General features: G+C 39.7%; 1 protein-coding gene and 1 pseudogene across 6 annotated transcripts in view; both read left to right on the forward strand.

Annotated features, from left to right (window-relative positions):
• ZNF445 (zinc finger protein 445) overlaps nucleotides 1-22,764 on the forward strand; it is a 41,563-nt gene that overhangs the window by 3,819 nt on the left and 14,980 nt on the right. The gene's annotated exons all lie outside the window — the stretch shown is intronic.
• LOC112933286 (solute carrier family 25 member 16 pseudogene) lies at nucleotides 19,664-20,531 on the forward strand (annotated as a pseudogene).

Here is a 22,764-nt window from a genome sequence, read left to right on the forward strand (position 1 = left end):
TCCTGGCTTTTGCCCTCATTTTCCTGTCTGTCGGTCTTCTCATCACCTCTGTCCAGATGCTTCACTGACCTCTTCAGACATTTCCGTGACAGCTGCTTCAGAACAGGCCTGCTTGGAGGCTTGTTTCTGGTGCTAATTGCACTGTGGGTCTCCATTTCCTGAGATAGGTCTTGCCATTTATATTTCCTGCTTGGTGCATTTCTTCAGAATATTTGTCTCTGGCCTCAAGTTCATTCTCTTTAGCCTCACTGCCTGATTTCTGGTTACCCTGAGCAGCTTTCTTGTTCTTCCACACTTTAGTTTCTTGCTCTTCTCCAGTCTGTTCTACAGGCTCTGTCCCTCCTTCTGACTTCTAGCTTCCTTCTGAGCTGTTGTTTCTGCTATCCGTTTGTGCTGCTGGGGCTTACACGGAACCACCTGCCCCTCTTTTTTTTTTTTTTTTTTTTTTAAGATTTTATTTATTTATTCATTATTTATTCATTTTTAAGATTTTATTTATTTATTCATTCATTCATTCGAGACACAGAGAGAGAGAGAGGCAGAGACACAGGCAGAGGGAGGAGCAGCCTCCATGCAGGAAGCCCGACATGGGACTCGATCCCGGGTCTCCAGGATCACACCCTAGACTGAAGGCAGCGCTAAACCGCTGAGCTACCTGGCCTGCCCCTGAGCCTCTTCCTCTTGATCCTGAGGCATCCTTTCCTTTCAGCCATCTTTTATTGTTGCTGATCTTCAGGTCTGTCTGTGGGCCTTGGGCCACCTACTTTATCATTCCATCCTTTTCCTTTGTTTTGTTTTCTCAAATACTACTTCTTTTTCTCTCTTAGTTTTTTACAGCAAGGCTTCATTTCTCTGCCAGAACTTTTTAAAATTTAATTTAATTTATTTGTGATAAGCACACAGTGAGAGAGAGATAAAGGCAGAGACATCGGCAGAGGGAGAAGCAGGCTCCATACACCGGGAGCCTGTCATGGGATTCGATCCGGAGTCTCCAGGATCGCGCCCTGGGCCAAAGGCAGGCGCCAAACTGCTGCGCCACCCAGGGATCCCATCTCTGCCAGAACTTTAGCAGACTAGACTCCTCAGCCTGTGTAATCATTAATGTGTTGGACCCTGGCTCACGGGAGCCAACGTGTCCCGGTGGACGCCCCAGAGACTCAGACCCCAGACAGGCAGATGCAACTAGCAAGAGGGTTTTTATTGAACGTTTGGGCAAACGGGCTCTCCGCCTCATAGTTGAAAGAGCCCCGATTGGCAATTACAGGCATCTTTTAAAGGCAAAAAACCGCGGGATCAGCATAGCATACGGGTTATGACATGATTGGATTGGTCTATTTGAAGGTCAATATGAGCATATTCAGGGACTTTCCAGTCAGGGCGTGGGGGGGGGGGGGTTTCTTATCTCGGAAAAACCACAGAACTTAAGTTCCAGGAATGGCACCTCGGTGTGGACTGCCTCTGGGTTAGGCCTGGTTCTACATTTTCACGGGGGGAGGGGGGGTGTCTTCAAATGTAGTCCTTTGCTTGACTCTTCATGCCCTGAGAACAAGAGTGTAGTTTCTTTCTGTTACCTGGACGGCAGCATGCTTTCTCCTGGGAGCCTCTTTCCATCTGTGTTTAGTCATTCTTTTTTTTGTCTGTCCTGATGCCATCGGCTGAATCTGGAGGATGTTGAGTACGTATTGGCTTCTGACGAAGTAGGGGATGGCTTCTGAGTGAAGGTAGTGATTTTTTTAAATGTACTAAATGGTGGTGGGAGATGCGGGGTGGTCTCTGGGGAAGATAAGCATCATTTGTGACATGGTGCACTGAGTTATGAAGCCATGTTCCTACTGGTGCCTTGGTGTGCTGTTATCTCACTTTTTTTTTTTTTTTTCGTATTTGTTTAAGCTTTCTCAGCTGTTTTTCTTTGCACACTGTGTTTTGGGTAGCATTTTGTTTCCTCATTTGCCTGGTTGCATCCTACATTCTTCTCTTTTTCATTCAGATCTCTCGAATTGGTTTGCTCTTTTGGTGGCTAAAAAGAACTATGATTGTGTGGGGTTTGTTTTTCCTTCTTCATTTTCTTGAGTTGCAGCCACATTGCACCCAGGACCTCTTCCAGAATGTGCTGCATTTTCCCTTCTCTGCCTGCCTCTTCTGTCTTGGGAACTGAGATGGTTTGTTGCTGTGTTGTTTAAAGTGCAGTATTTATCACTTCTTTGAGTATAAATGTGATATGTAACATTTCAGGGAACATTGATAATTAGGAAGGGTGAGTCTTATCCCACCTGCTGGAGAATATAATGGCTGAATAAGGCTGAAGAAGTTTTTTATGCATATGCCAACTGTATTTTTTACTTTAAGACTTAAATGAGTTAATAACTATGATCTTTAAAGCATTTAATTATTATTGTAGGGAATTGGGGAAAGACAGAAGATACAAGGTGGATAGTAACAGGCATACATACTCTACCACACCAGAGTAACCTTTCCGACATTTGGCCTTTTTTCCGTTATCATTTTCTGCTTACTCTTTTTTTCTTTTGCATTCAAGAAGCCAAGATATACTACATTATTAGTTTCAGATGTAGAGTTCAGTAATTCATCAGTTGCGTGCGCATCACATCTCACACCCTCCTTAATGACCGTCACCCAGTTACCCCATTCCCTCTACCCTTGTCCCCTTCAGCAATCCTCAGTTTGTTTCCAGAGTTAAGAGTCTCATGGTTGGTCTTCCTCTCTGATTTCTCCACTCAGTTTCCCTCCCTTCCCTTAGGTTCCCTTGCACTATTTCTTATATGCCCCATATGAGTGAAACCATATGATAATTGTCTTTCTCTGATTGACTTAGTTTACTTAGCATAACACCCTGCAGTTCTATCCATGTCAGTGTAAATGGTAGGTATTCTTCCTTTCTGATGGCTGAGTAATATTCCATTATATATACATATACCACATCGTTTTCCATTCATCTGTCACAGGACATCTGGCTCCCTCCACAATTTGGGTATTGCAGACATTGGTGGTATAAACATTGGAGTGCAGGTGTCCAGTTGATTCACTTCATCTGTATCTTTGCGGTAAATACCCAGTAGTGCAATTGCTGGGTTGTAGGAGTAGCTCTATTTTTAACTTCTTGAGGAACCTTCACACTGTTTTCCAGAGTGGCTGCACCAGCTTGCATTCCCACCAGCAGTGGGAACAGGGTTCCCCCTTCACATCCATGCCAACATCTTTTGTTTCCTGTGTTGTTCATTTTAGCCATTTGAACTGGTGTAAAGTGGCATCTTATTATGGTTTTGATTTGTATTTCCCTGATGACAAGTGATTTGGAGCCTTTTTTTTTTCATGTGCTTATTGGGCATTTGTGTGTCTTCTTTGGAAAGATGTCTCTTCATGTCTTCTGCCCATTTCTTGCCTGGATTGTTTTTTGTGTGTTGAGTTTTATAAGTCCTATATAGATCTTAGATAATTAGCCTTTTATCTGATATGCATTTGTAAATATCATCTCCCATTCTTTGTCTTTTAGTTTTGTTGACTGTTTCCTTTGCTGTGCAGAAGCTTTTTATCTTGATGAGTTCTGGTAGTTCATATTTGGTTTTGTTTCCTTGCCTTTAGAGACGTGCCTAGGAAGAAGTTGCTGTGGTCAAAGTCAAAGGGGCTGCAGCTTGTGTTCTCACTTAGGGTTTTGATGGATTTCAATCTCACATTGAGGTCTTTCATCCATTTTGAGTTTATTTTTGTGTATGGTGTAAGAAAGTGGTCCAATTTCTTACTTCTCTATATGGCTGTCCAGTATTCCCAACACCATTTGTTGAAGAACTGTCCTTTTTCCATTGGATATGTTTCCTGCTTTGTTAAAGGTTGACCATAGAGTTGAGGGTCCATTTCTGGGTTCTCTATTTTGTTCCATTGATCTAAGTGTTTTTGTGCCAGTACCACACTATCTTAATTATCTCAGCTTTGTAATACAGCTTGATATCAGGCATGGTTATGCCCACAGCTTTGGTTTTCTTTTTCAACATTCCATTGGCTATTCAGGATCTTGTCTGGTTCCATACAAAATTTAGGATTGTGGGAAGCCCAGGTGGCTCAGCGGTTTAGCACCGCCTTCAGCCCAGGGCGTGATCCTGGAGACCCAGGATCGAGTCCCATGTCAGGCTCCCTGCAGGGAGCCTGCTTCTCCCTTTGCCTATGCCTGTGCCTCTCTCTCTTCTCTGTCTCTCATGATTCAATAAAATAAAATCTTTAAAAAAAAAAAAAAAAAAGGATTGTTTGTTCCAACTCTGAAAAATGTCAACAGTATTTTAATAGAGATTGCATTGAATGTGTAGATTGCTCTGGGTAGCATAGCCATTTTCACAATGTTTATCTTCCAGTTGATGAGCATGGAATATTTTTTCATTTCTTTGTTTTTTCCTTGATTTCTTTCATAAATGTCTATAGTTTTCAGAGTACAGATCCTTTACCTCTTTGGTTAGGTTTATTCTTAGGTATCTTATGGTTTTTGATGCAGTTGTAAATGGAATTGATTCTTGATTTCATAATCTTTTGTCTCATTGTTAGTGTATAGAAGTGCAACCTACTTCTGTGCATTGATTTTATATCCTTCAACTTTGCTGAATATAGCAGTGTTTGAATGGAGTCTCATCTGTGAAGAGTGAGAGTTCTATTTCTTCTTTGCCAATTTGGATTGCTTTTATTTCTTTTTGTTGTCTGATGGCTGAGGCTAGGACTTCTAATACTCTGTTGAATAACAGTGGTGAGAGTGGACATCTATTCATCTCTTGACCTTAGGGGGAAAGGGTATCATCTTCCCCCTGAAGGTGATACTCTCTGTGGTTTTTTCATATATGGCTTTTATTATATTGAGGTATGTTACCTTTATTTCTACTTGGTGGAGAGTTTTTTTTATTAAGAAACAATGCAGAATTTTGTCAAATGCTTTTTTTGCATCAATTGAGAGGATCATATGGTTCTTCTCCTTTCTTTTATTGATGTGGTATATCACATTGTTTGATTTGTGGCTATGTAACCACCCCTGAAGACCAGGAATGAATCCTACTTGGTCATAGTGTTTAATTGTTTAAGTGTCCTATTGGATCCAATTAGCTAGTATCTTGGTGAGAATTTTTGCATCTGTGTCCATCGGGATATTGGTCTGTAATTTTCCTTTTTTGTGGGGTCTTTGGTTTTGGGATCAAGGTAATGCTGACCTCATAGAATGGGTTTGGACAGAAACCGGGACAAGATGGCAGAAGAGTAGGGGTCCTCAACTCATCTGGTCCCACAAACTTAACCTAAGTGACTTTCAAAACATCCTGAACACCTACGAATTTGACCTGCAACGTAAGGAGAGAGCAGCTGGAATGCTACAGAGAAAAGTTTTTGCCTCTAACAAGGTAGGAAGGCAAAAAACAAAAATAAAAAAATAAAAAAGAATAAAGTGGAGGAGGGGAACTGTGAATAGCAGGGCTAAAGAGGGGCGGTGTAAGCCTCTGAGGCCTGAAAGCCCAGGCCTGGAGAAGTGGGAACCTTAAAAATCCAAGCCTGAGTTTTCCCTGACAGAAAAGTACTTGGCAAGGAAATCAGGCAGAATTGCAGGAGGGGCAGTGAAGCATCAAGATTCCCAGAGTCACTGTAACAGGAGGGTTGCCCAGGGGAAAGTTCACCACAAATCGTGATCTGATCTCGGTAAAAGGCTGGAGTGCCACAGCCCTCCAGACATTTGAGAGAAGCCCGCTGGTTATGCGTACCAGCTTTGGAACTGCCTTTACCCTAGAGCCTGAAAACAGATGGAGGCAGCTGTCCTCCATTCTCTTTGGAGGAGGTGGTTCCCAGGAGCGCAGGTCCAGTGGCACAGGGCCCTGGATCCAAGGGTGCAGAAGTGGACAAAGTTGGCTATCCTCTGTTCCCCCTGGGACAGAGAGAAGTGCGGAGGGCACAGGAGAGCAAGAACTCTCCTGCCGCCAGGCACCCTGCTAGCTGTGCAGATCAGTGCACCCGCACCTGCCCCCAGGAGCAATCTAGGCCAGTGTGGACTGGGAGACTGTGGTTAGTTACACGTGGGGAGCTGGACTCCAGAGCTGGAGATCTAGCCACTGCCATTTTAGTTTTCCTTTTCTCTTTGTTTCCCCTTGTGCCTGGGGGATGTGGGGCCTCTAGGGAAAAAAGGCCTCACAGGATAAACAGCTAATACTCTGCCCGGCATCCAGCAGGGGGTGGGGGATCTCTACCCAGGCACACACCTGGCCTGAAAATCAGTGTAGTAGACCCCTCCCCCAGAAGATCCGCTGGAAGAACAAAGGATAAGCAAATTTACAAAACAAGCGGCACTGGAACACTCCAGAACTGAGGGAAAATAGTATATAGAACTAGAGAGTCCTTTTATTTTTGTTTTTATTTTTTCACTACAGCTCGTTTTTATATCAGGCTAAAATTTTCCAATATTTATTCTCTTTTCCTACATTAACTACAATATTTTACCAACTTTTCGTTTTTAAGTTTTTTCCTTTTTTACTTTCATATTTCTACAATTACCTGTCTTAGATATATTTTTCACTTCTGGATTCCCTTCAAAGTATTCAATTTAATTTTGGTAGATATATGAGATACGGTTTCTGTTTTTTGCTTTTTGCTTTTTCTATTTTTTTTTTTTTTTTTTTTTTGCAATGGAGGAAGTTAGTACTTTCTAACACATGACCAAAATACACCCAGATCCAAGTGGGACAACATGTTGATTCATTCTGTGAAATTATATTCTCTCTTCCCATTCTGTGGCCCTCTTTTATCTTGTTTATGATTTGTGGTCAATATTGGATCTTTATATAAGTTTTGCTGGTTTATATAAATTTTAGGTTGAGTGTCTTCTAGCATACAGAACAAAATACACTCAGAACAAGAGGATCTCTCTTTAGGACCCCTCAGGGAGACTACATTCTCTCTGCACTACCACTTCTTCAGCACCACCATCTGCCACTTTTTTCCCTCTCTTCTCTCTTCTTTTTTTTTTCTCCTTCTTTGTTTTTTGTTTTTTATTTTTACTACTTTGTTTTAAAATTTGTTTTTCACATTAGTGGTCCTTTTATTTCATTCTGTTCTTCTTTTCCTTTAATTTTCTGGTCTCTGAGCTCTTCAGAATCATAAAGGGTGTATTTTCCTTAGGTTGTGGTTGATATTTTTGACTCAGCTCACTCATTCAGCCACTCTACACTGCAGAAAATAACTGGAAGGAAGAATTCACCACGAAACAAAGAACTGAAAGCAATACTCTATGTCACAAATGTACAGAATTTGGATTTCAATATGATGTTAGAAATTCAATTCTGAAGTACAATTATAAAGTTACTGGTGGCTCTGGAAAAAAGCATAAAGGATTCTAGATACTGCCATACTGCAGAATTGAGACCTAATCAGGCTGAAATTAAAAATAGATGTTTTTAATTTCAGCCTGATTAGGTCTCAATTCTGCAGTATGGCAGTATCTAGAATCCTTTATGCTTTTTTCCAGAGCCACCAGTAACTTTATAATTGTACTTCAGAATTGAATTTCTAACATCACCAAGATGCAGTCCAAACTGGATGCTCTAAGTGCTAGGGTTAATGAGGTGGAAGAGAGTGAGTGGCATAGAAGACAAGTTGATGGAAAGGAAGGAAGCTGAGGAAAAAAAGAGAAAAACAACTAAGAGCCCATGAGGACAGGCAGAAGGAAATAAATGATAGCTTGAGAGGGAAGAATATATGTCTAATTGGGATTTCAGAAGAGGCTGAGAGAGAGAGAGAGAGAGAGGACCACAAAGTATATTTGAACAAATCATAGCTGAGAACTTCCCTAAGATGGGGGAAGGAAATAGGCATTGAAATACAAGAGATAGAAAGGACCCCCTGCCCCAAAGAAATCAAAACCATTCAACACTTCGATATCTAATAGTGAAACTTGCAAATTTCAAAGAAAATTCTTAAAGCAGCTTGAGAGAAGACATACTTAACTTACATGGGGAGAAATATCAGATTAACAGCAGACCTCTCCACAGAACCCTGGCAAGCCAGAAAGGGCTAGCATGATATATACAGGGTACTAAATGAGAAGGACATGCAGCCAAGAATACTTTATCCAGCAAGATGTCATTCAAGATAGAAGGAGAGAGAAAGAGCTTTTAGTGTAGGCAGAAACTTAAAGAATACGTGACAACTAAACCAGATCTGCAAGAAATATTAAGGGGGACCCTGTAAAAGAAAGAGGAATCCCAAAGAATCCTAAAGCAAAAAAAAAAAAAAAGCAAGACCTATGTATATGTCCATCTACTAGAGACTCACTCACTTATTTATTTATTTACTTTTAAAGATTTTATTTATTCATGAGAGACACACAGAGAGAGGTAGAGACACAGAGGAGAAACAGGCTTCATGCAGGAAGCCTGATGTGGCACTCGATCCCAGGACTCCAGGATCATGGCCTGGGCCGAAGGCAGGCACCAAACTGCTGAGCCACACAGGGATCCCTAGAGACTCATTTTAAAACTAAGGACACCTCCAGTCTGAAAATGAAATAAGTCAGTCTATTTTGAAAGGGTCCTCAAAAGAAAGTGAGGGTAGCAATCCTCATATCAGATAAATTAGAGTTTATACCAAAGGCTCTAATAATAGATGAAGAGGGACACTATATCGTACTTGAAGGGTCTATCCAACAAGAAGACCCAACAATGATGAATATTTATGCCCCTAACGTGGGAGCAGCCAATGATATCAATCAATTAATAGCCAAAGTGAAAAGATACATAGATAATAATACACTAATAGTAGGGGGACTTCACCACGACACTCTCAGCAAAAGACAGATTGTCTAAGCAGAACATTAACAAAGAAAAGAAGGGCCTTGAATGACACACTGGACCAAATAGATTTCACATTATATATATAGAACATCCCATCCTAATGCAGCTGAATACACATTCTCCTCAAGTGCACATGGAACTTTCTCCAGAATAGACCACATTCTGGGTCACAAATCAGGTCTCATCTGATACCAAAAGATTGGAATTCTCCACTGAATATTTTCTGACCACAGTTCTTTGAAACTAGAACTCAATCACAAGAAGAAATTTGGAAGAAACTCAAACACATGGAGGTTAAAGAGCATTGTACTAAAAGATGAATGGGTCTTCCATGAAATTAGAGAAGAATTTAAAAAATTCATGGAAACAAAATGAAAATACAACTGTTAAAAATATTTGGATTAGGGCAAAAGTGGTCCTAAGAGGGAAATACATTGCAATACAAGCCTCCCTTAAAAAAAAATGGAAAAAACACAAATACACAAGCTAACCTTGCACTTAAGGGAATTGGAGAAAAACAGCCAATAAAGCCTACACCAAGCTGAAGAGAGGTGATAAAGATTAGAGCAGAACTCAATGAAATAGAGACCAGAAGAACTGTAGAACAGATCAACAAAACTAGGAGCTGTTTCTTTGAAAGAATTAAAACCCCTAGCCAGCCTTATTAGAAAAGCAAAAAGACTAAAATTAAGAAAAACATGAACAAAAGAGTAAAGATCACAACCAATACCAAGGAAATACAAACAAATTTTAATACGTATTATGAGCAGCTACATGCCAACAAATTTGGCAATCTGGAAGAAACGGATGCATTTCTAGAAAATCACAATTTACCAAAACTGGCACAGGAAGAAATAGAAAACCTGAACAGGCCAATAATCAGTGAGGAAATTGAAGCAGTCGTTTAAAGCCTCCCAAAACACAAAATTTCAAGGCCTGATGGCTTCCCAGGGGAATTCTATCAATGGTTTAAAGAAGAAATAATACCGATTCTACTAAAGCTTTGCAAAGGGAGGATATACTTCCATACTGGTACTATAGAGCCAGTATTACCTTGATTCCAAAACCAGACAAAGATCCCGCCTAAAGAATTATACCAATATACCTAATGAATATGATGCAAAAATTCTCACCAAGATACGAGGCAGTAGAATCCAAAAGTACATTAAGAAGATTATTCACCATGACCAAGTGGGGTTTATCCCCAGAATGCAAAGGGGGTTCAACATTTGCAAAACAATGAACATGATAGATCACATCAATAAAAGAAAAAAACAAGAACCATATGATCCTTTCAATAGATGCAGAAAAGCATTTGACAAAATACAGCATCCATTCCTGGTTAAAACTCTTCAAAGTGTAGGGATAGAGGGAACATTCCTCTATATCTTAAAAGCCATTTCTGAAAAGCCCACAGTGAATATCATTCTCAGTGGGGAAAAACTGAGAGCCTTTCCCCTAAGATCAGGAAGGTGAGAGGGATGTCCACTCTCACCACCTTTGTTCATCATTGTAGCAGAAGTCCTAGCCTAAGGAGTCAGATGACAAAAAGAAATAAAAGGCATTCAAATTGGCAAAGATGTCAAACTCTCCCTTTTCACAGGTGACATGATATTGTATATAGAAAACCCGAAAGACTCCACCCCAAGATTGCTAGAACTCATACAGCAATTCAGCAATGTGGCAGGATACAAAATCAATGCCCAAAAACCAGTGGCATTTCTATAAACTAACAGACTGAAGAAAGAGAAATTAAGGAATCAATCCCATTTACAATTGCACCTAAAAGCATAAGATACCTAGGAATAAACCTAACCAAAGAGGTAAAGGATCTATACCCTAAAAACTATAGGACACTTCTGATGAGATTGGGCGCGTTCAGAGTGGTATGGCCGTAGACTACAGGACACTTCTGAAGGAAATTGAAGAAGACACAAAGAGGTGGAAAAACATTCCATGCTCATGAATTGGAAGAATAAATATTGTTTAAATGTCTATGCTACCCAGGGTAATTTACATGTTAAATGTAATCCCTATCAAAATACCATGGACTTTACAGAGTTGGAACAAAGAATTTAAAAATTTGTATGGAATCAGAAAAGACCCCAAATAGAGGATTACTGAAAAAGAAAACCAATTCTGGGGGCATCACAATGCCAATTTTTTTTTTTTAAGATTTTATTTATTTATTCATGAGAGACACACAGAGAGAGAGACACAGAGACACAGGCAGAGGGAGAAGCAGGCTCCATGCAGGGAGCCCAATATGGGACTCAGTTCTGGGTCTCTAGTATCACGCCCCGGACTGAAGGCTGTGCTAAACTGCTTAGCCACCCAGGCTGCCCTTAGTGCCAGATTTTAAGCTGTACTACAAAGCTGTGATCATCAAGATGGTGTGGTCCTGGCACAAGAACAGACACAGATCAATGGAACTATTAGAGAACCCAGAAATGGGCCCTCAACTCTATGGTCGACTAATGTTCGACAATGTAGGAAAGACTATCCACTGGAAAAAGGACAGTCTCTTCAACAAATGGTGCTGGGAAAATTGGACAGTCACATGCAGAAGAATGAAACTAGAACATTCTCTTACACCAAACAGAAAGACAAACTCAAAATATATGAAAGATCTAAATGTGAGACAAGAATTCATCAAAATGCTGGAGGAGAACACAGGCAACAACCTTTTTGAACTTGGCTACGGTAACTTCTTGCAAGGTACATCTATGAAGGCAAGGGAAACAAAGCAAACACAAACTCTTGGGATTTATTCAAGAAAAAATGCTTTTACACAACAAAAGAAACGGCAAAACTAAAAGACAGCCTACAGAATGGGAGAAGATATTTGCAAATGACCTATCAGATAAAGAGCTAATATCCAAGATCTACAGAGAACTTATTAAACCCAACACCCTAGAAACAAACAATCCAATCATGAAATGGGCAAAAGACATGAACAGAAATTTCACAGAGGAAGACATAGACATGGCCAACAAACAAATGAGAAAATGCTCCGCATCACTTGCCATCAGGGAAATACGAATAAAAACCACAATGAGGTACCACCTTACACCATTGAAAATGTTGAAAATTAGCAACAGAGGAAACGACAAATGTTGGAGAGGATATGGAGAAAGGGGAACTCCCTTGCACTGTTGGTGGGAATGCAAGCTGAGGCAACCAGTCTGGAAAACAGTGTGGAGGTTCCTCAAGAAGTTAAAAACAGGGCTACCCTATGACCCAGCAATTGCACAATTGGGTATGTATCCCAAAGATACAGATGCAGTGGAATGCTGGAGCACCTGCACCCCAATATTCATACCAGCAATGCCCACAATAGCCAAATGGTGGAAGGAGCCTGGTGTCCATCGAAAGATGACTGGTTAAAGAAGATGTGGTACACACACACACACACACACACACACACACAATATTACTCAGCCATTAGAAACGGCAATACCCACCATTTGCTTCCACATGGGTGGAACTGGAGGGTATGGTGCTGAGTGAAATAAGTCAGTTGGAAAAGGGCAATCACTATGTGGTTTCACCCATACAAGGAATTGTGTCTCTAATTTTTCACTCAGTTCCTCTCCTTTCCCCTATAATCCCTTTCACTATTTCTTAGAGACACAAACCATGAGACACCTAACTCTGGGAAATATACAAAGCTTAATGGAAGGGGAGGTGGGTGGGGGTATGGAGTAAGTCAGTGATGGGCACTGAGGGGAGCAGGTGATGGGATGAGCATTGAGTGTTACACTATATGTTGGCAAATTTAAATAAAAAATGTAAAAATTAGTGTGGAAGCTTTCATTTCTATTTTTAAAAAACATATTCAGGAATATAGATATTAATTCTTCTTTAAATGTTTGGTAGAATTCTGCCAGGAGGACATCTGGCCCTAGACTATTATTTGTTGGGAGATTTGTGATAAGTGCTTTATTTTATTTTTATTTTTATAAATTAATTTTTTTGGTGTTCAATTTACCAACATACAGAATAACACCCAGTGCTCATCCCGTCAAGTGTCCCCCTCAGTGCCCGTCACCCATTCCCCCCCACCCTCCTCCCTCCTCCCCTTCCACCACCCCTAGTTCGTTTCCCAGAGTTAGGAGTCTTTATGTTCTGTCTCCCTTTCTGATATTTCCCACACATTTCTTCTCCCTTCCTTTATATTCCCTTTCACTATTATGATAAGTGCTTTAATACTTTGGTGGTTATTGGTACGTTCAGCTTTTCTACTTCTTCCTGTTTCGCTTTTGGTAGTTTATAAGTTTCCAGGAATGCATCCATTCTTCCAGATTGCCTAATTTGTTGGCATATAGTTGCTCATACTATGTTCTTAAAATCCCTTGTATTTCCTTGGTGTTGGTCATGTCTCTCCTCTTTCATTCCTGATCTTATTTGGGTCCTTTCTTTCTTCTCTCTTCTCCTCTCTCTCTCCTCTCTCCTCTCTCCTCTCTCCTCTCTCCTCTCTCCTCTCTCCTCTCTTCTCTCTTCTCTCTTCTCTCTCCTCTCTTCTCTCTTCTCTTCTCTTCTCTTCGATAAGCCTGGCTAGGGGCTTGTTGATCCTATTAGTTCTTTCAAAGAACCAGCTCCTAGTTTTGTTGATCTGCTTTACAGTTCTTCTGGTCTCTGTTTCATTGAGTTTTGCTCTAATCTTTATTATTTTTCTTCTCCTGCTTGGTATAGGCTTTATTTGATGTTCATTCTCTAGCTCTTTTAGGTGTAAGGTTAGCTTGTGTATGAGATTTTTCTAATTCTTGAGAGAGACTTGTATTACAATGTACTTCCCTCTTAGGACCACCTCTGCTGTATCGCAAAGGTATTGAACAGTTGTGTTTTGTCTCCATGAATTTTTTAAAAGTTCTTCTTTAATTTCCTGTTTGACGTGTTCACTCTACACTAGGATGCTCTTTAACCTTCAAGTGTTTAAGTTCCTTCCAAATTTCCTCTGTTGTTTGAATTTAAATTTCAGTGCATTGCGGTCTGAAAATAGGCAGGGAGTAATCTCATTCTCTTGGTAGAGACTGAGACCTGATTTGTGACCCAGTATGTGATCTGTTCTGGAGAATGTGCCATGTGCAGTTGAGAAGACTGTGTATTCTGTTGGATTAGGGCGGAGTGCTCTGTATATATCTGTGAAGTCCATGTGGTCCAGTGTGTCATTCAAAGCCCTTGATCCTTATTCATCTTCTACTTTAGACGATCTGTCCATTACTGTGAGTGGGGTGGGGAGGTCTCCTACTATTAAAGTATTATCTGTGTGTTTCTTTACTTTGGTTATCAATTGGTTGATATAATTGGCTGCTCCCAAGTTAGGAGCAGAAATTTTTACAATTGTTAGGTCATGTTGGATAGACCTTTTATGTATGATATGGCATCCTACATGTCTTATTACAGTCTGTGATTTAAATGTAACTTGCCTGATAAAAAGATTTGTACCCCAGCTTTCTTTTGAGGTCCATTGGCATGATAAGTGGTTCTCCACCCCCTCACTCTCAGTCTGGAGTCTAAAATGAGTCTCTTGTAGACAGCATATGGATGAGTCTTGCTCCCCCCCCCCCCCCCCCCACTCTGGTATTCTTTGTTTTTTGTTTGGAGCATTTAGCTGATTTACATTCAGAGTAACTATTGAAAGACATGAATTTAGTGCCATTGTATTACCTGTAAAGCCCCTGTTTCTGTACATTGTCTCTATTTCTGGTCTGTCTTACTCTTGTGCTCTCTCTTCGCTTACAAGATCCCCCTTAATATTTCTTGCAGGACTGGCTCGGTGGTCACATATTCTTTCAGTCTGTCTGTCCTGGAACTTCTTTATCTCTCTTTCCATTCTGAATGACAGCCTTGCTGGATAAAATATTCTCAGCTGCATGGTATTCTCATTTAGTACCCTGAATATATCATGCCAGCCCTCTCTGGCCTGCCAGGTCTGTGGATCAGTCTGTTGTCGTCTAGGTCTTATACCACTGTAGATGAAGAACTTGTCTCAAACTGCTTTAAGAATTTTTCTTTTCTCTGAAATTTGCAAGCTTCACTACTATATGTAGCAGCACTGATCTATTTTTATTGATTTTTGGAACATTCCTCCCTACCTCTTTGACTTGAATGCCTGTTTCTTTCCTCAGATTAGGGAATTTATCAGCTATGATTTGCTCAAATATACCGTCTGCCTCCCCCTCATCTTCACACACCTCAATAATTCTGGTGTTAGTTCTTTTTATGACATCATAAAAAGATTTCTCAAAGCCTCTCCCCATGGGTATTGTTTTTCTCTCTTTTCTTCACCTTACTTAATTTCTATCAACCCTTCTTCAATGTCACTTTCTCTCTTCTGCCTCATTTACCCTGGCTGTTGGAGCACCCAGTTTAGACTGTATCTCAGAGTATTTTTAATTTTGGCCTGATTAGATCTTACTTCTGCACTAAAAAAAGTCTCTAGTGTCTTTTATGCTTTTTTCAAGCCCAGCTAGTAACTTCATCATTGTAATCCTGAATTCCAGCTCTGCCATCTTACTTATATCCATATCAATTAGATCTGTGGTAGAGAGCAGTATCTCTGGTTCTTTCTTTTGTTGTTATTTCCTCCTTCTAGTCATTTTACCCAAGAGGAATGGATGAATGAGTGAACAAATCAAAAATATCAACCATGATCCAAGGGAAATACACACTAGACAAAGCCAGAGAGGTCAATATATTTTTGGCTGGATGTTTTTCTCATTTAGTATCCTGAATATATCATGCCAGTCCTCTTTGTGGATAGGACTGAATCAGTGTAATATTCCTTCCTCAGTAAGTGAGGAACCTCTTGTCTTGAGCTGCTTTCAGTATTTTCTCTTTATGTCTGAAACTTGCAAGCTTCTCTCTTATATGTGGGAGTGTTGATCTATTTTTATTGATTTTGAGAGTTGTCCCTTAGATATGAATGCCTGTTTCCTTCTCCAGATTAGGGAATTTTCTCTCTCTCCCTTTGCCCTCAGGCACCCTAATATTCTAATGTTGGTTCTTTTTATGGCATCACTGATTTATTGAAGCTTCTGTTCATGGGTATTAGTTGTTTTTCTCTTTTTTCCTCAACTTCCTTCCTATCAACTTGTCTTGTATGTCACTTACTCTTTTTTGCCTCAGTTACCCTAGCTGTTAGAGCATCCAGTTTAGGCTGCATCTCAGAGCATTTTTACTTTCAGCCTGATTAGATCTAATTTCTGTACTAAGAGATTTTCTCCTAATCTTTTATGCTCTTTTTCAAGCCCAGCTAGTAATATGTGTTTGTTCTTTGGTATTTATATTTGTTTATATTTGTTATTCTGAATTCCAGCGCCAACATCTTACTTATCTCCATATCAATTAGATCTGTGGTAGAGAATGGTATCTCTGGTTCTTTCTTTTGTTGTAAATTCTTCTTTTTATTCATTTTTCTTAGAGAATAATGGATGAATGAATCAACAAAATAAAAAATATCAACCACGATCGAAGCAAAATGTACATGAGACAAATCCAGAGAGATTAGAAACCAAAAAGAAAAGAAAAAGAAAAAATAAAAATCAGAGTGGGAGCAAAGAAAATATAATCTCATAGAGTGAACAAAATAAGGTGATCCACTTGGTCCTGGTTATATTTTGGTCTGTTTGTTAGAAGACACTGAATCCTAGAATTGTTAAGGCAAACTTATATATATATATACAAAATAAAATTGAATACAGTAAAAGAAAGGCAAAAATCAAGTATATATCTAAAAAAACTTAAATTAAAAAATGAATGTTAAAGACTTATAAAGAGTTGATAAAATAAGAAACTAGTTGAAAAGAGGAAAAAAGGGAAAATTTTAAACTGAAACTTAAATGAATCATGAGATATAAACCACAGGTTTTATATACTATTTTCTCCTAGTACTTGAATTTTGCAGTCTTGTGTGCTTTGTAAACTTGGTGTTCCAGCTGGTCTTCACAGGGAGGGTTCCAGCTGGTCTTCACAGGGAGGGACGTGATGTGCTGATTCTCAGGTGTCTGCCTGGGTGGAGTTGTACCACTCATTGCCAGGGGGCCGGACTCTGTGTGAGCTGCTACTCCTTGCTTTATGTGCTTTTGTTTTCTGTGCCTCCTTAGAGGATGAAAATAAAAATGGCCAGGCAGATCTCCAGCCTCAGAGCTGAAAGATCAGATCCCCTCTTTTCAGTAAACTTTCAGGGGTAAGTGGTCTTCACTTTTGTGTGTGTCGAACTCTGCAGACTCCTGTGTTGTGTGCGGGGGACCGATTCTCCCAAGGGAAAGCGAGAGGGTCGCTGCATATCTGTCTTTTTCAGGTCCCCCGCAAAGACAGCAGTCACCTGGTTGTGCACGCTCCCTTGCCACTCCTCCCAGTGGAAGGCTATGGGCCATCCCTTTTCTTTCCTTTGCAGGTTCCCCACAAGAGAGCTTTCATCCAGTCATGCTGTGGTTTGCTGTTCATGGAGAACCAAGCTGAGTGTTCCCTCCTGGGCTCAATGATTCTTACCAGTTTCCCTGCACCAGTGCTTGGGAACTCTGCTGTCTCAGGCACCCTGTTCTTTCGGAGACCCCACAGTCCCACCTAGGATTCTGTGACGCTCCACTGTGGGGTCTCAGAAAGAACAGGGTGACTGGGATCATGACCTGATCACCTCTCAAGCAGGGTCATCTCTCACTGGAGCAGACTTCTAAAGGCTCCACTATTGCTCTTGGGGATTATACACTTTCTGGTAGCTGTCTTACAGAGGCTCCCTCCCCCTGCTGATTATCTTCCAATACATCCCCTCAGATTCACTTCTCTGTACCTCTTACCTTGCAAACAGTGGTTGCTTTTCTATTTGTAGATTTCCAGCAATTCTTTTCTTATATCTCAGGTGGAATTCATAGGTGTTCAGAATGATTTGGTAGTTATCTAAATCCAGGAGACAAGATGAAATGAGGTCCCCTCCTTTTCCACCATCTTGCCTCCCCCCCAAAAAATTATTTTTAAATAATTTTTCAAAGTTCCTATAAACAGCACCGGGGTGGCTCAGTGGGTTAAGCATCTGCCTTTGGCTCAGGTCATGATCCCAGGGTCCCGAGATCAAGTCCTGCATCGGGCTTCCTTTCCCTTTCCCTTTCCCTGCCACCCCCTCTGCTTGTGCTCGCTCTCTTTATCAAATAAATCTTTTAAAAAATTCCTGTAAAGTCTGTAGGATAAGCATACATACATAAACATACTACTTCTTTCATTTCGTATTTACATATTTGAATCTTTTTTTCTTCATCAGTATATTTAAAGGTTTATCAATATTATCTTTTCAGTGAACCAAGTTTTTAGTTCATTGATTTTCTCTTTTGTTTTTCTAATCTTTGTTTCATTAATTTCCACTATATCCTTTGCTGTTTCTAACCTTCTGCTTGCTTCAGGTTTAGTTTACCCTTCTTTTTCCAGTTTTTTTTTTTTTAATACATAAATCTTTTTTATTTTTTATTTTATTTATTTTTTATTTTTTTATTTATGATAGTCACAGAGAGAGAGAGAGAGAGGCAGAGACACAGGCAGAGGGAGAAGCAGGCTCCATGCACCGGGAGCCCGACGTGGGATTCGATCTCAGGTCTCCAGGATTGCGCCCTGGGCCAAAGGCAGGCGCCAAACCGCTGCCTCACCCAGGGATCCCCTTTTTTCCAGTTTTTTAAGGTAAAAGGATTGGTTGATTTCAGATCTTTCTTTTTTGGATATGCAAAAATTAATTATGCATTAGTTTATTAATATATTCATTCACAGAATAAAATTCCCCCTAAGCACTCCCTGAAGTTAATTTCATCCTATTAGTTTTGGGATGTTTTGTGTTCATTTTTGCTTATTTCAAAACGTCTTCTAATTTCCTTGCTATTTCTTTTACTTATTGAATATTTAGGACTATATTATTCCAACAGGAGCATTTCTTTAAAAAACAAAACAAAACTCATTTTGAAATAATTGTATATAAAAAAAAAGAAATAATTGTATATTTACATGTAGTCACAAGAAAAACGCCATGTATTGTTTACCCACCCCCAACCATGGTCTCAGTAATAACGTCTTGTGAAACTGTAGTACAGTGATATTGACATTGATGTAATCAAGATACAGAGCATTTTCATCACCACACAGATCTTTCACGTTTCCCTTTTTTTTTTAATAGTATTTTTGTCACCCCTTGTTGGTGGAATAGACCTCTTTACAAAATATTTGGTTGGACGTTAAGACTGATGACACAGGTGCACTCTATGAATATGAATATGAATATATATTGAATATATGAATATGGATATGAAGAGATTTACTACTCTCTTAAATGAGGCTTCTGGAAAAAAGAAGGCAGGCTCCAAGCTGGTCTTTTTTTTTATTTTTTTTTTAATTTATTTATGATAGGCACACAGGGAGAGAGAGAGGCAGAGACACAGGCAGAGGGAGAAGGAGAGGGAGAAGCAGGCTCCATGCACCGCGAGCCCGATGTGGGATTCGATCCCGGGTCTCCAGGATCAGCGCCCTGGGCCAAAGGCAGGCACCAAACCTCCGCGCCACCCAGGGATCCCGCAAGCTGGTCTAAAATGTCTTAAGAGATATTCTATCCCACTTGTGTGGAGGTCGGTGCCCTGTCACTACCTGCTCTGACCATGGCTGTGTTTTGTGAAGTGTTGACCAAAGTTCCCCACATGGCCCTGATCCTCATGGTGGTGACTGCAGTCCTGGCAACAGCCAACTCCCCCTCCCAGTGTACCACAGGTGGCAGGAGCCAGAGGGCCCACTGCTCACTGGGACTTCTGGTTGTACTCCTTTCTGGCTAGAGGTATTGCCAGATGCTATGCCAAAACAACAGTTGCTCTTTTGGATTGAGTAAGTTTTATTACAAACTCACAATCACCATTATATGTATTTAGGAGTATTTTCTGCTTTGTGTGCTATTCCCCAAAAGGAGGGATACCTTTGATTGTATAAAGTGAATGTGCAGTGATGATTTGGATCTTTTTCTACAGTGCAATATAGTTTATGGCATTTGAGCATTATAAAATGTTAATTATTATAAAGCTAGGGGTTTATGGCCATGTGCACAGATAAATTGCTGCATCCATGGCAAGTATGACAGCAGTTATCTGTACCAATCCTCTTAACATGGTTAGAGTATGCCTAGCATCCCAGGTGAAAGAGGAACATAATTATGCAAGAATTATTCATGCATTCAAAACAATTTATGCAAATCAAGGTGGTTTTCTTGGATTTTACAGAGGCCTGATGCCTACTATGCTAGGAATGGCTCCAGATGCAAGTGTTTCATTTTTATTTTTTGGTACTTTAAAGAGTATTAGGCTTTCCTGTGCTCCTACTCTTTTTGGCAGACCTTCATCAGATGATCCTAATGTCTTATTTTTTAAAAACTGATATAAATTTACTTTGTGGTGATGTTGCTGGAGCAATAGCACAGATCATATCCTATCCATTTGATGTAATTCATTGGCAAAGATAATTAGGAACTATTCTTCCAGAATCTGAAGAGTATCTTATCATGTGGGAGACTATGAAGTATGTCCATGGACACCATGGAATTTGATTATATTGTAGTTTATTTCTTACTTACATTTGCTATATTCCATCTCAAACAGTGGCTTTTACAGCATATGACTAGGGAGCAGGTTTTTGTTACCTCAACTAAAAAGAAAGTGATTTCTTTTCCTTAATAAGCTCTTAGAGGGAGAAATAAAATGTTACTTTAATTATGGGGGGAGGGACACCTGGGTGGCTCAGCGGTTGAGCGCCTGCCTTTAGCCCAGGGCAAGATCCTAGAATTCTAGGATCGAGTCCCACGAGTCCCACGTTGGGCTCCCTGCATGGAGCCTGCTTCACCCTCTGGCAATGTCTGTGCCTGTCTTTCTGTGTCTGTCATGAATAAATAAATAAAATCTTAAAAAAAAATAATTTTAGAGGGAATGTTACTTGAAGGCCTTGTCATAGGAAGCACTGGTATTTTAGTTCTTGATTTGTTTTATTCATAAGTAATCAAAAGTCTTTAACTGTGCTTTTTGATGGCAAAAGTTATACCTTAGAGCACTGAAAAAATTCCTAAGCTGATGCTGGCTAATCAGTTAGGTTACTTAAAACTTTTTTTTTTTTTTTAAGATTTTATTTATTTATTCATAGAGACAGAGAGAGAGAGAGAGGCAGAGACACAGGTAGAGGGAGAAGCAGGCATCATACAGAGAGCCTGACATGGGACTCGATCCAGGGTCTCCAGGATCACACCCTGGGCCGCAGGCGGCGCTAAACCGCTGAGCCACCTGGCTGCCCTTAAAACTGTTTTAAAATGTTATTTGGAAGTAGAACTAATTTAAAATGGGATCCAAGAGGTTGCCATTCATTTCATCATGCTTTAAATCCAAGCATTAATTATGATCATGATTTTCAAAGACTCTAATATTGGTTATTATTATTACAATAAACAGGCTTGGTTTTATTGCAGCAGAATGATGAGAACTGAATGTTTAAGTTATACAAAACATAGCTTAGAAGCCAACGTTGAAGATCATTCTTACTTTCTTTCTTCTCATAATTCTGTTCCACTAGATAGGACTAACACTTTTTCTCTTCATTTTTAAATAAATATTTAAAAATTAGTCTTGTGGAAATTCAACAATAAATGAAGAATTTTTGGGTATTGTTCAAATGTTATTACTAGATACCAAGACTTATTTTTTTTATTTTAATTTATTTTTTATTGGTGTTCAATTTGCCAACATATGGAATAACACCCAGTGCTCAACCCATCAAGTGCTCCCCTAAGTGCCCATCTCCAGACCAAGACTGATTTAAATGTGTTCTAAAAATCAGTGTTATTTCTCTCTCATTTTTCTTTAAAGATTTTATTTATTTGAGAGAGAGAGAATAAGCACAAGCAGGGAGGGATGGGTAGAGGGAGAAGCAGGCTTCTCACTGAGCAGGAAGCCCAACACAGGGCTTGATTTCAGGACCCTGGGATACTGACCTGAGTCGAAGGTAGGTGCTTAACCAACTGAGCCACCCAGGTATCCCAAAATCAATGGATTTCTCAAAGGAAGTAATAATAAATACTGAATATCCTCACTTGATATATCAAAGCAGATATTCAATATATCTCAATACCAAAGCAGATTAGCATTATAGATTTGTTTTTGTTAGGTGATTTGGTATATAATAGAAAATTTATTCAAGTGGACTTTGAAATATCCAATAATATAAATGTGAATGTCAAAGAATGTTTGTAAGACATTATGTCATGATATATCAACTTGTTTTTCAGTGTAAAATAGTTTTACTATAATATAAACTTAAGTAGAAATGTAAAACGTGATTTGAATTGATATCCTTATATTAAAGTAGTTTTAAATGTAAAAAAAAAATCGCTTCAGAGAGCAAGGAGAGGTGACTGGCTTTGGCTTTTATTATGGTTAGAGTGAAGCTGGGGTGAGGATTTTTATACACGGGCCAGGGCTTGTGTGCTTTGAACTTTGAACTTCCTGCCAGTGTTAAGGGAGCAGCTGGACTTTCTTATTTCACTGTCCAGATGTTGGCAGGAAGGAGAACTAAGAGTGGTGGGCTTAAAAGCTGTCAGCAGTCAAATATCAAAAATGAAGTCAGTTCTTAATTAAGTAAAACCATAATATCCTCCAACTCTGCCTTGCAGTCCTTAACTACCCTGGCGACCACTAATCTGCTGTCCATTTCTATCTTTTTCAAGAATATTGTATAAATAGAATCATATACTGTGTAACCTTTTCAGGTTGGCTCTTTTCATTCATCATCATTCTCTGGAGATGTATCCAAGTTGTTGCAAATACTCATTCTTTTTATTGCAAGTAGTGTTCCATAGTATGGTTGTACCTTAGATTAACTATTCATCCATTGCAGGACATCTGGGTGGTTTCCAGATTTGGGCTATTATGAATAGGCTGCAGTGAACAAT

The sequence above is a fragment of the Vulpes vulpes genome, chromosome 11, assembly GCF_048418805.1.
Source record: "Vulpes vulpes isolate BD-2025 chromosome 11, VulVul3, whole genome shotgun sequence".
In the NCBI taxonomy this organism is placed as follows: domain Eukaryota; kingdom Metazoa; phylum Chordata; class Mammalia; order Carnivora; family Canidae; genus Vulpes; species Vulpes vulpes.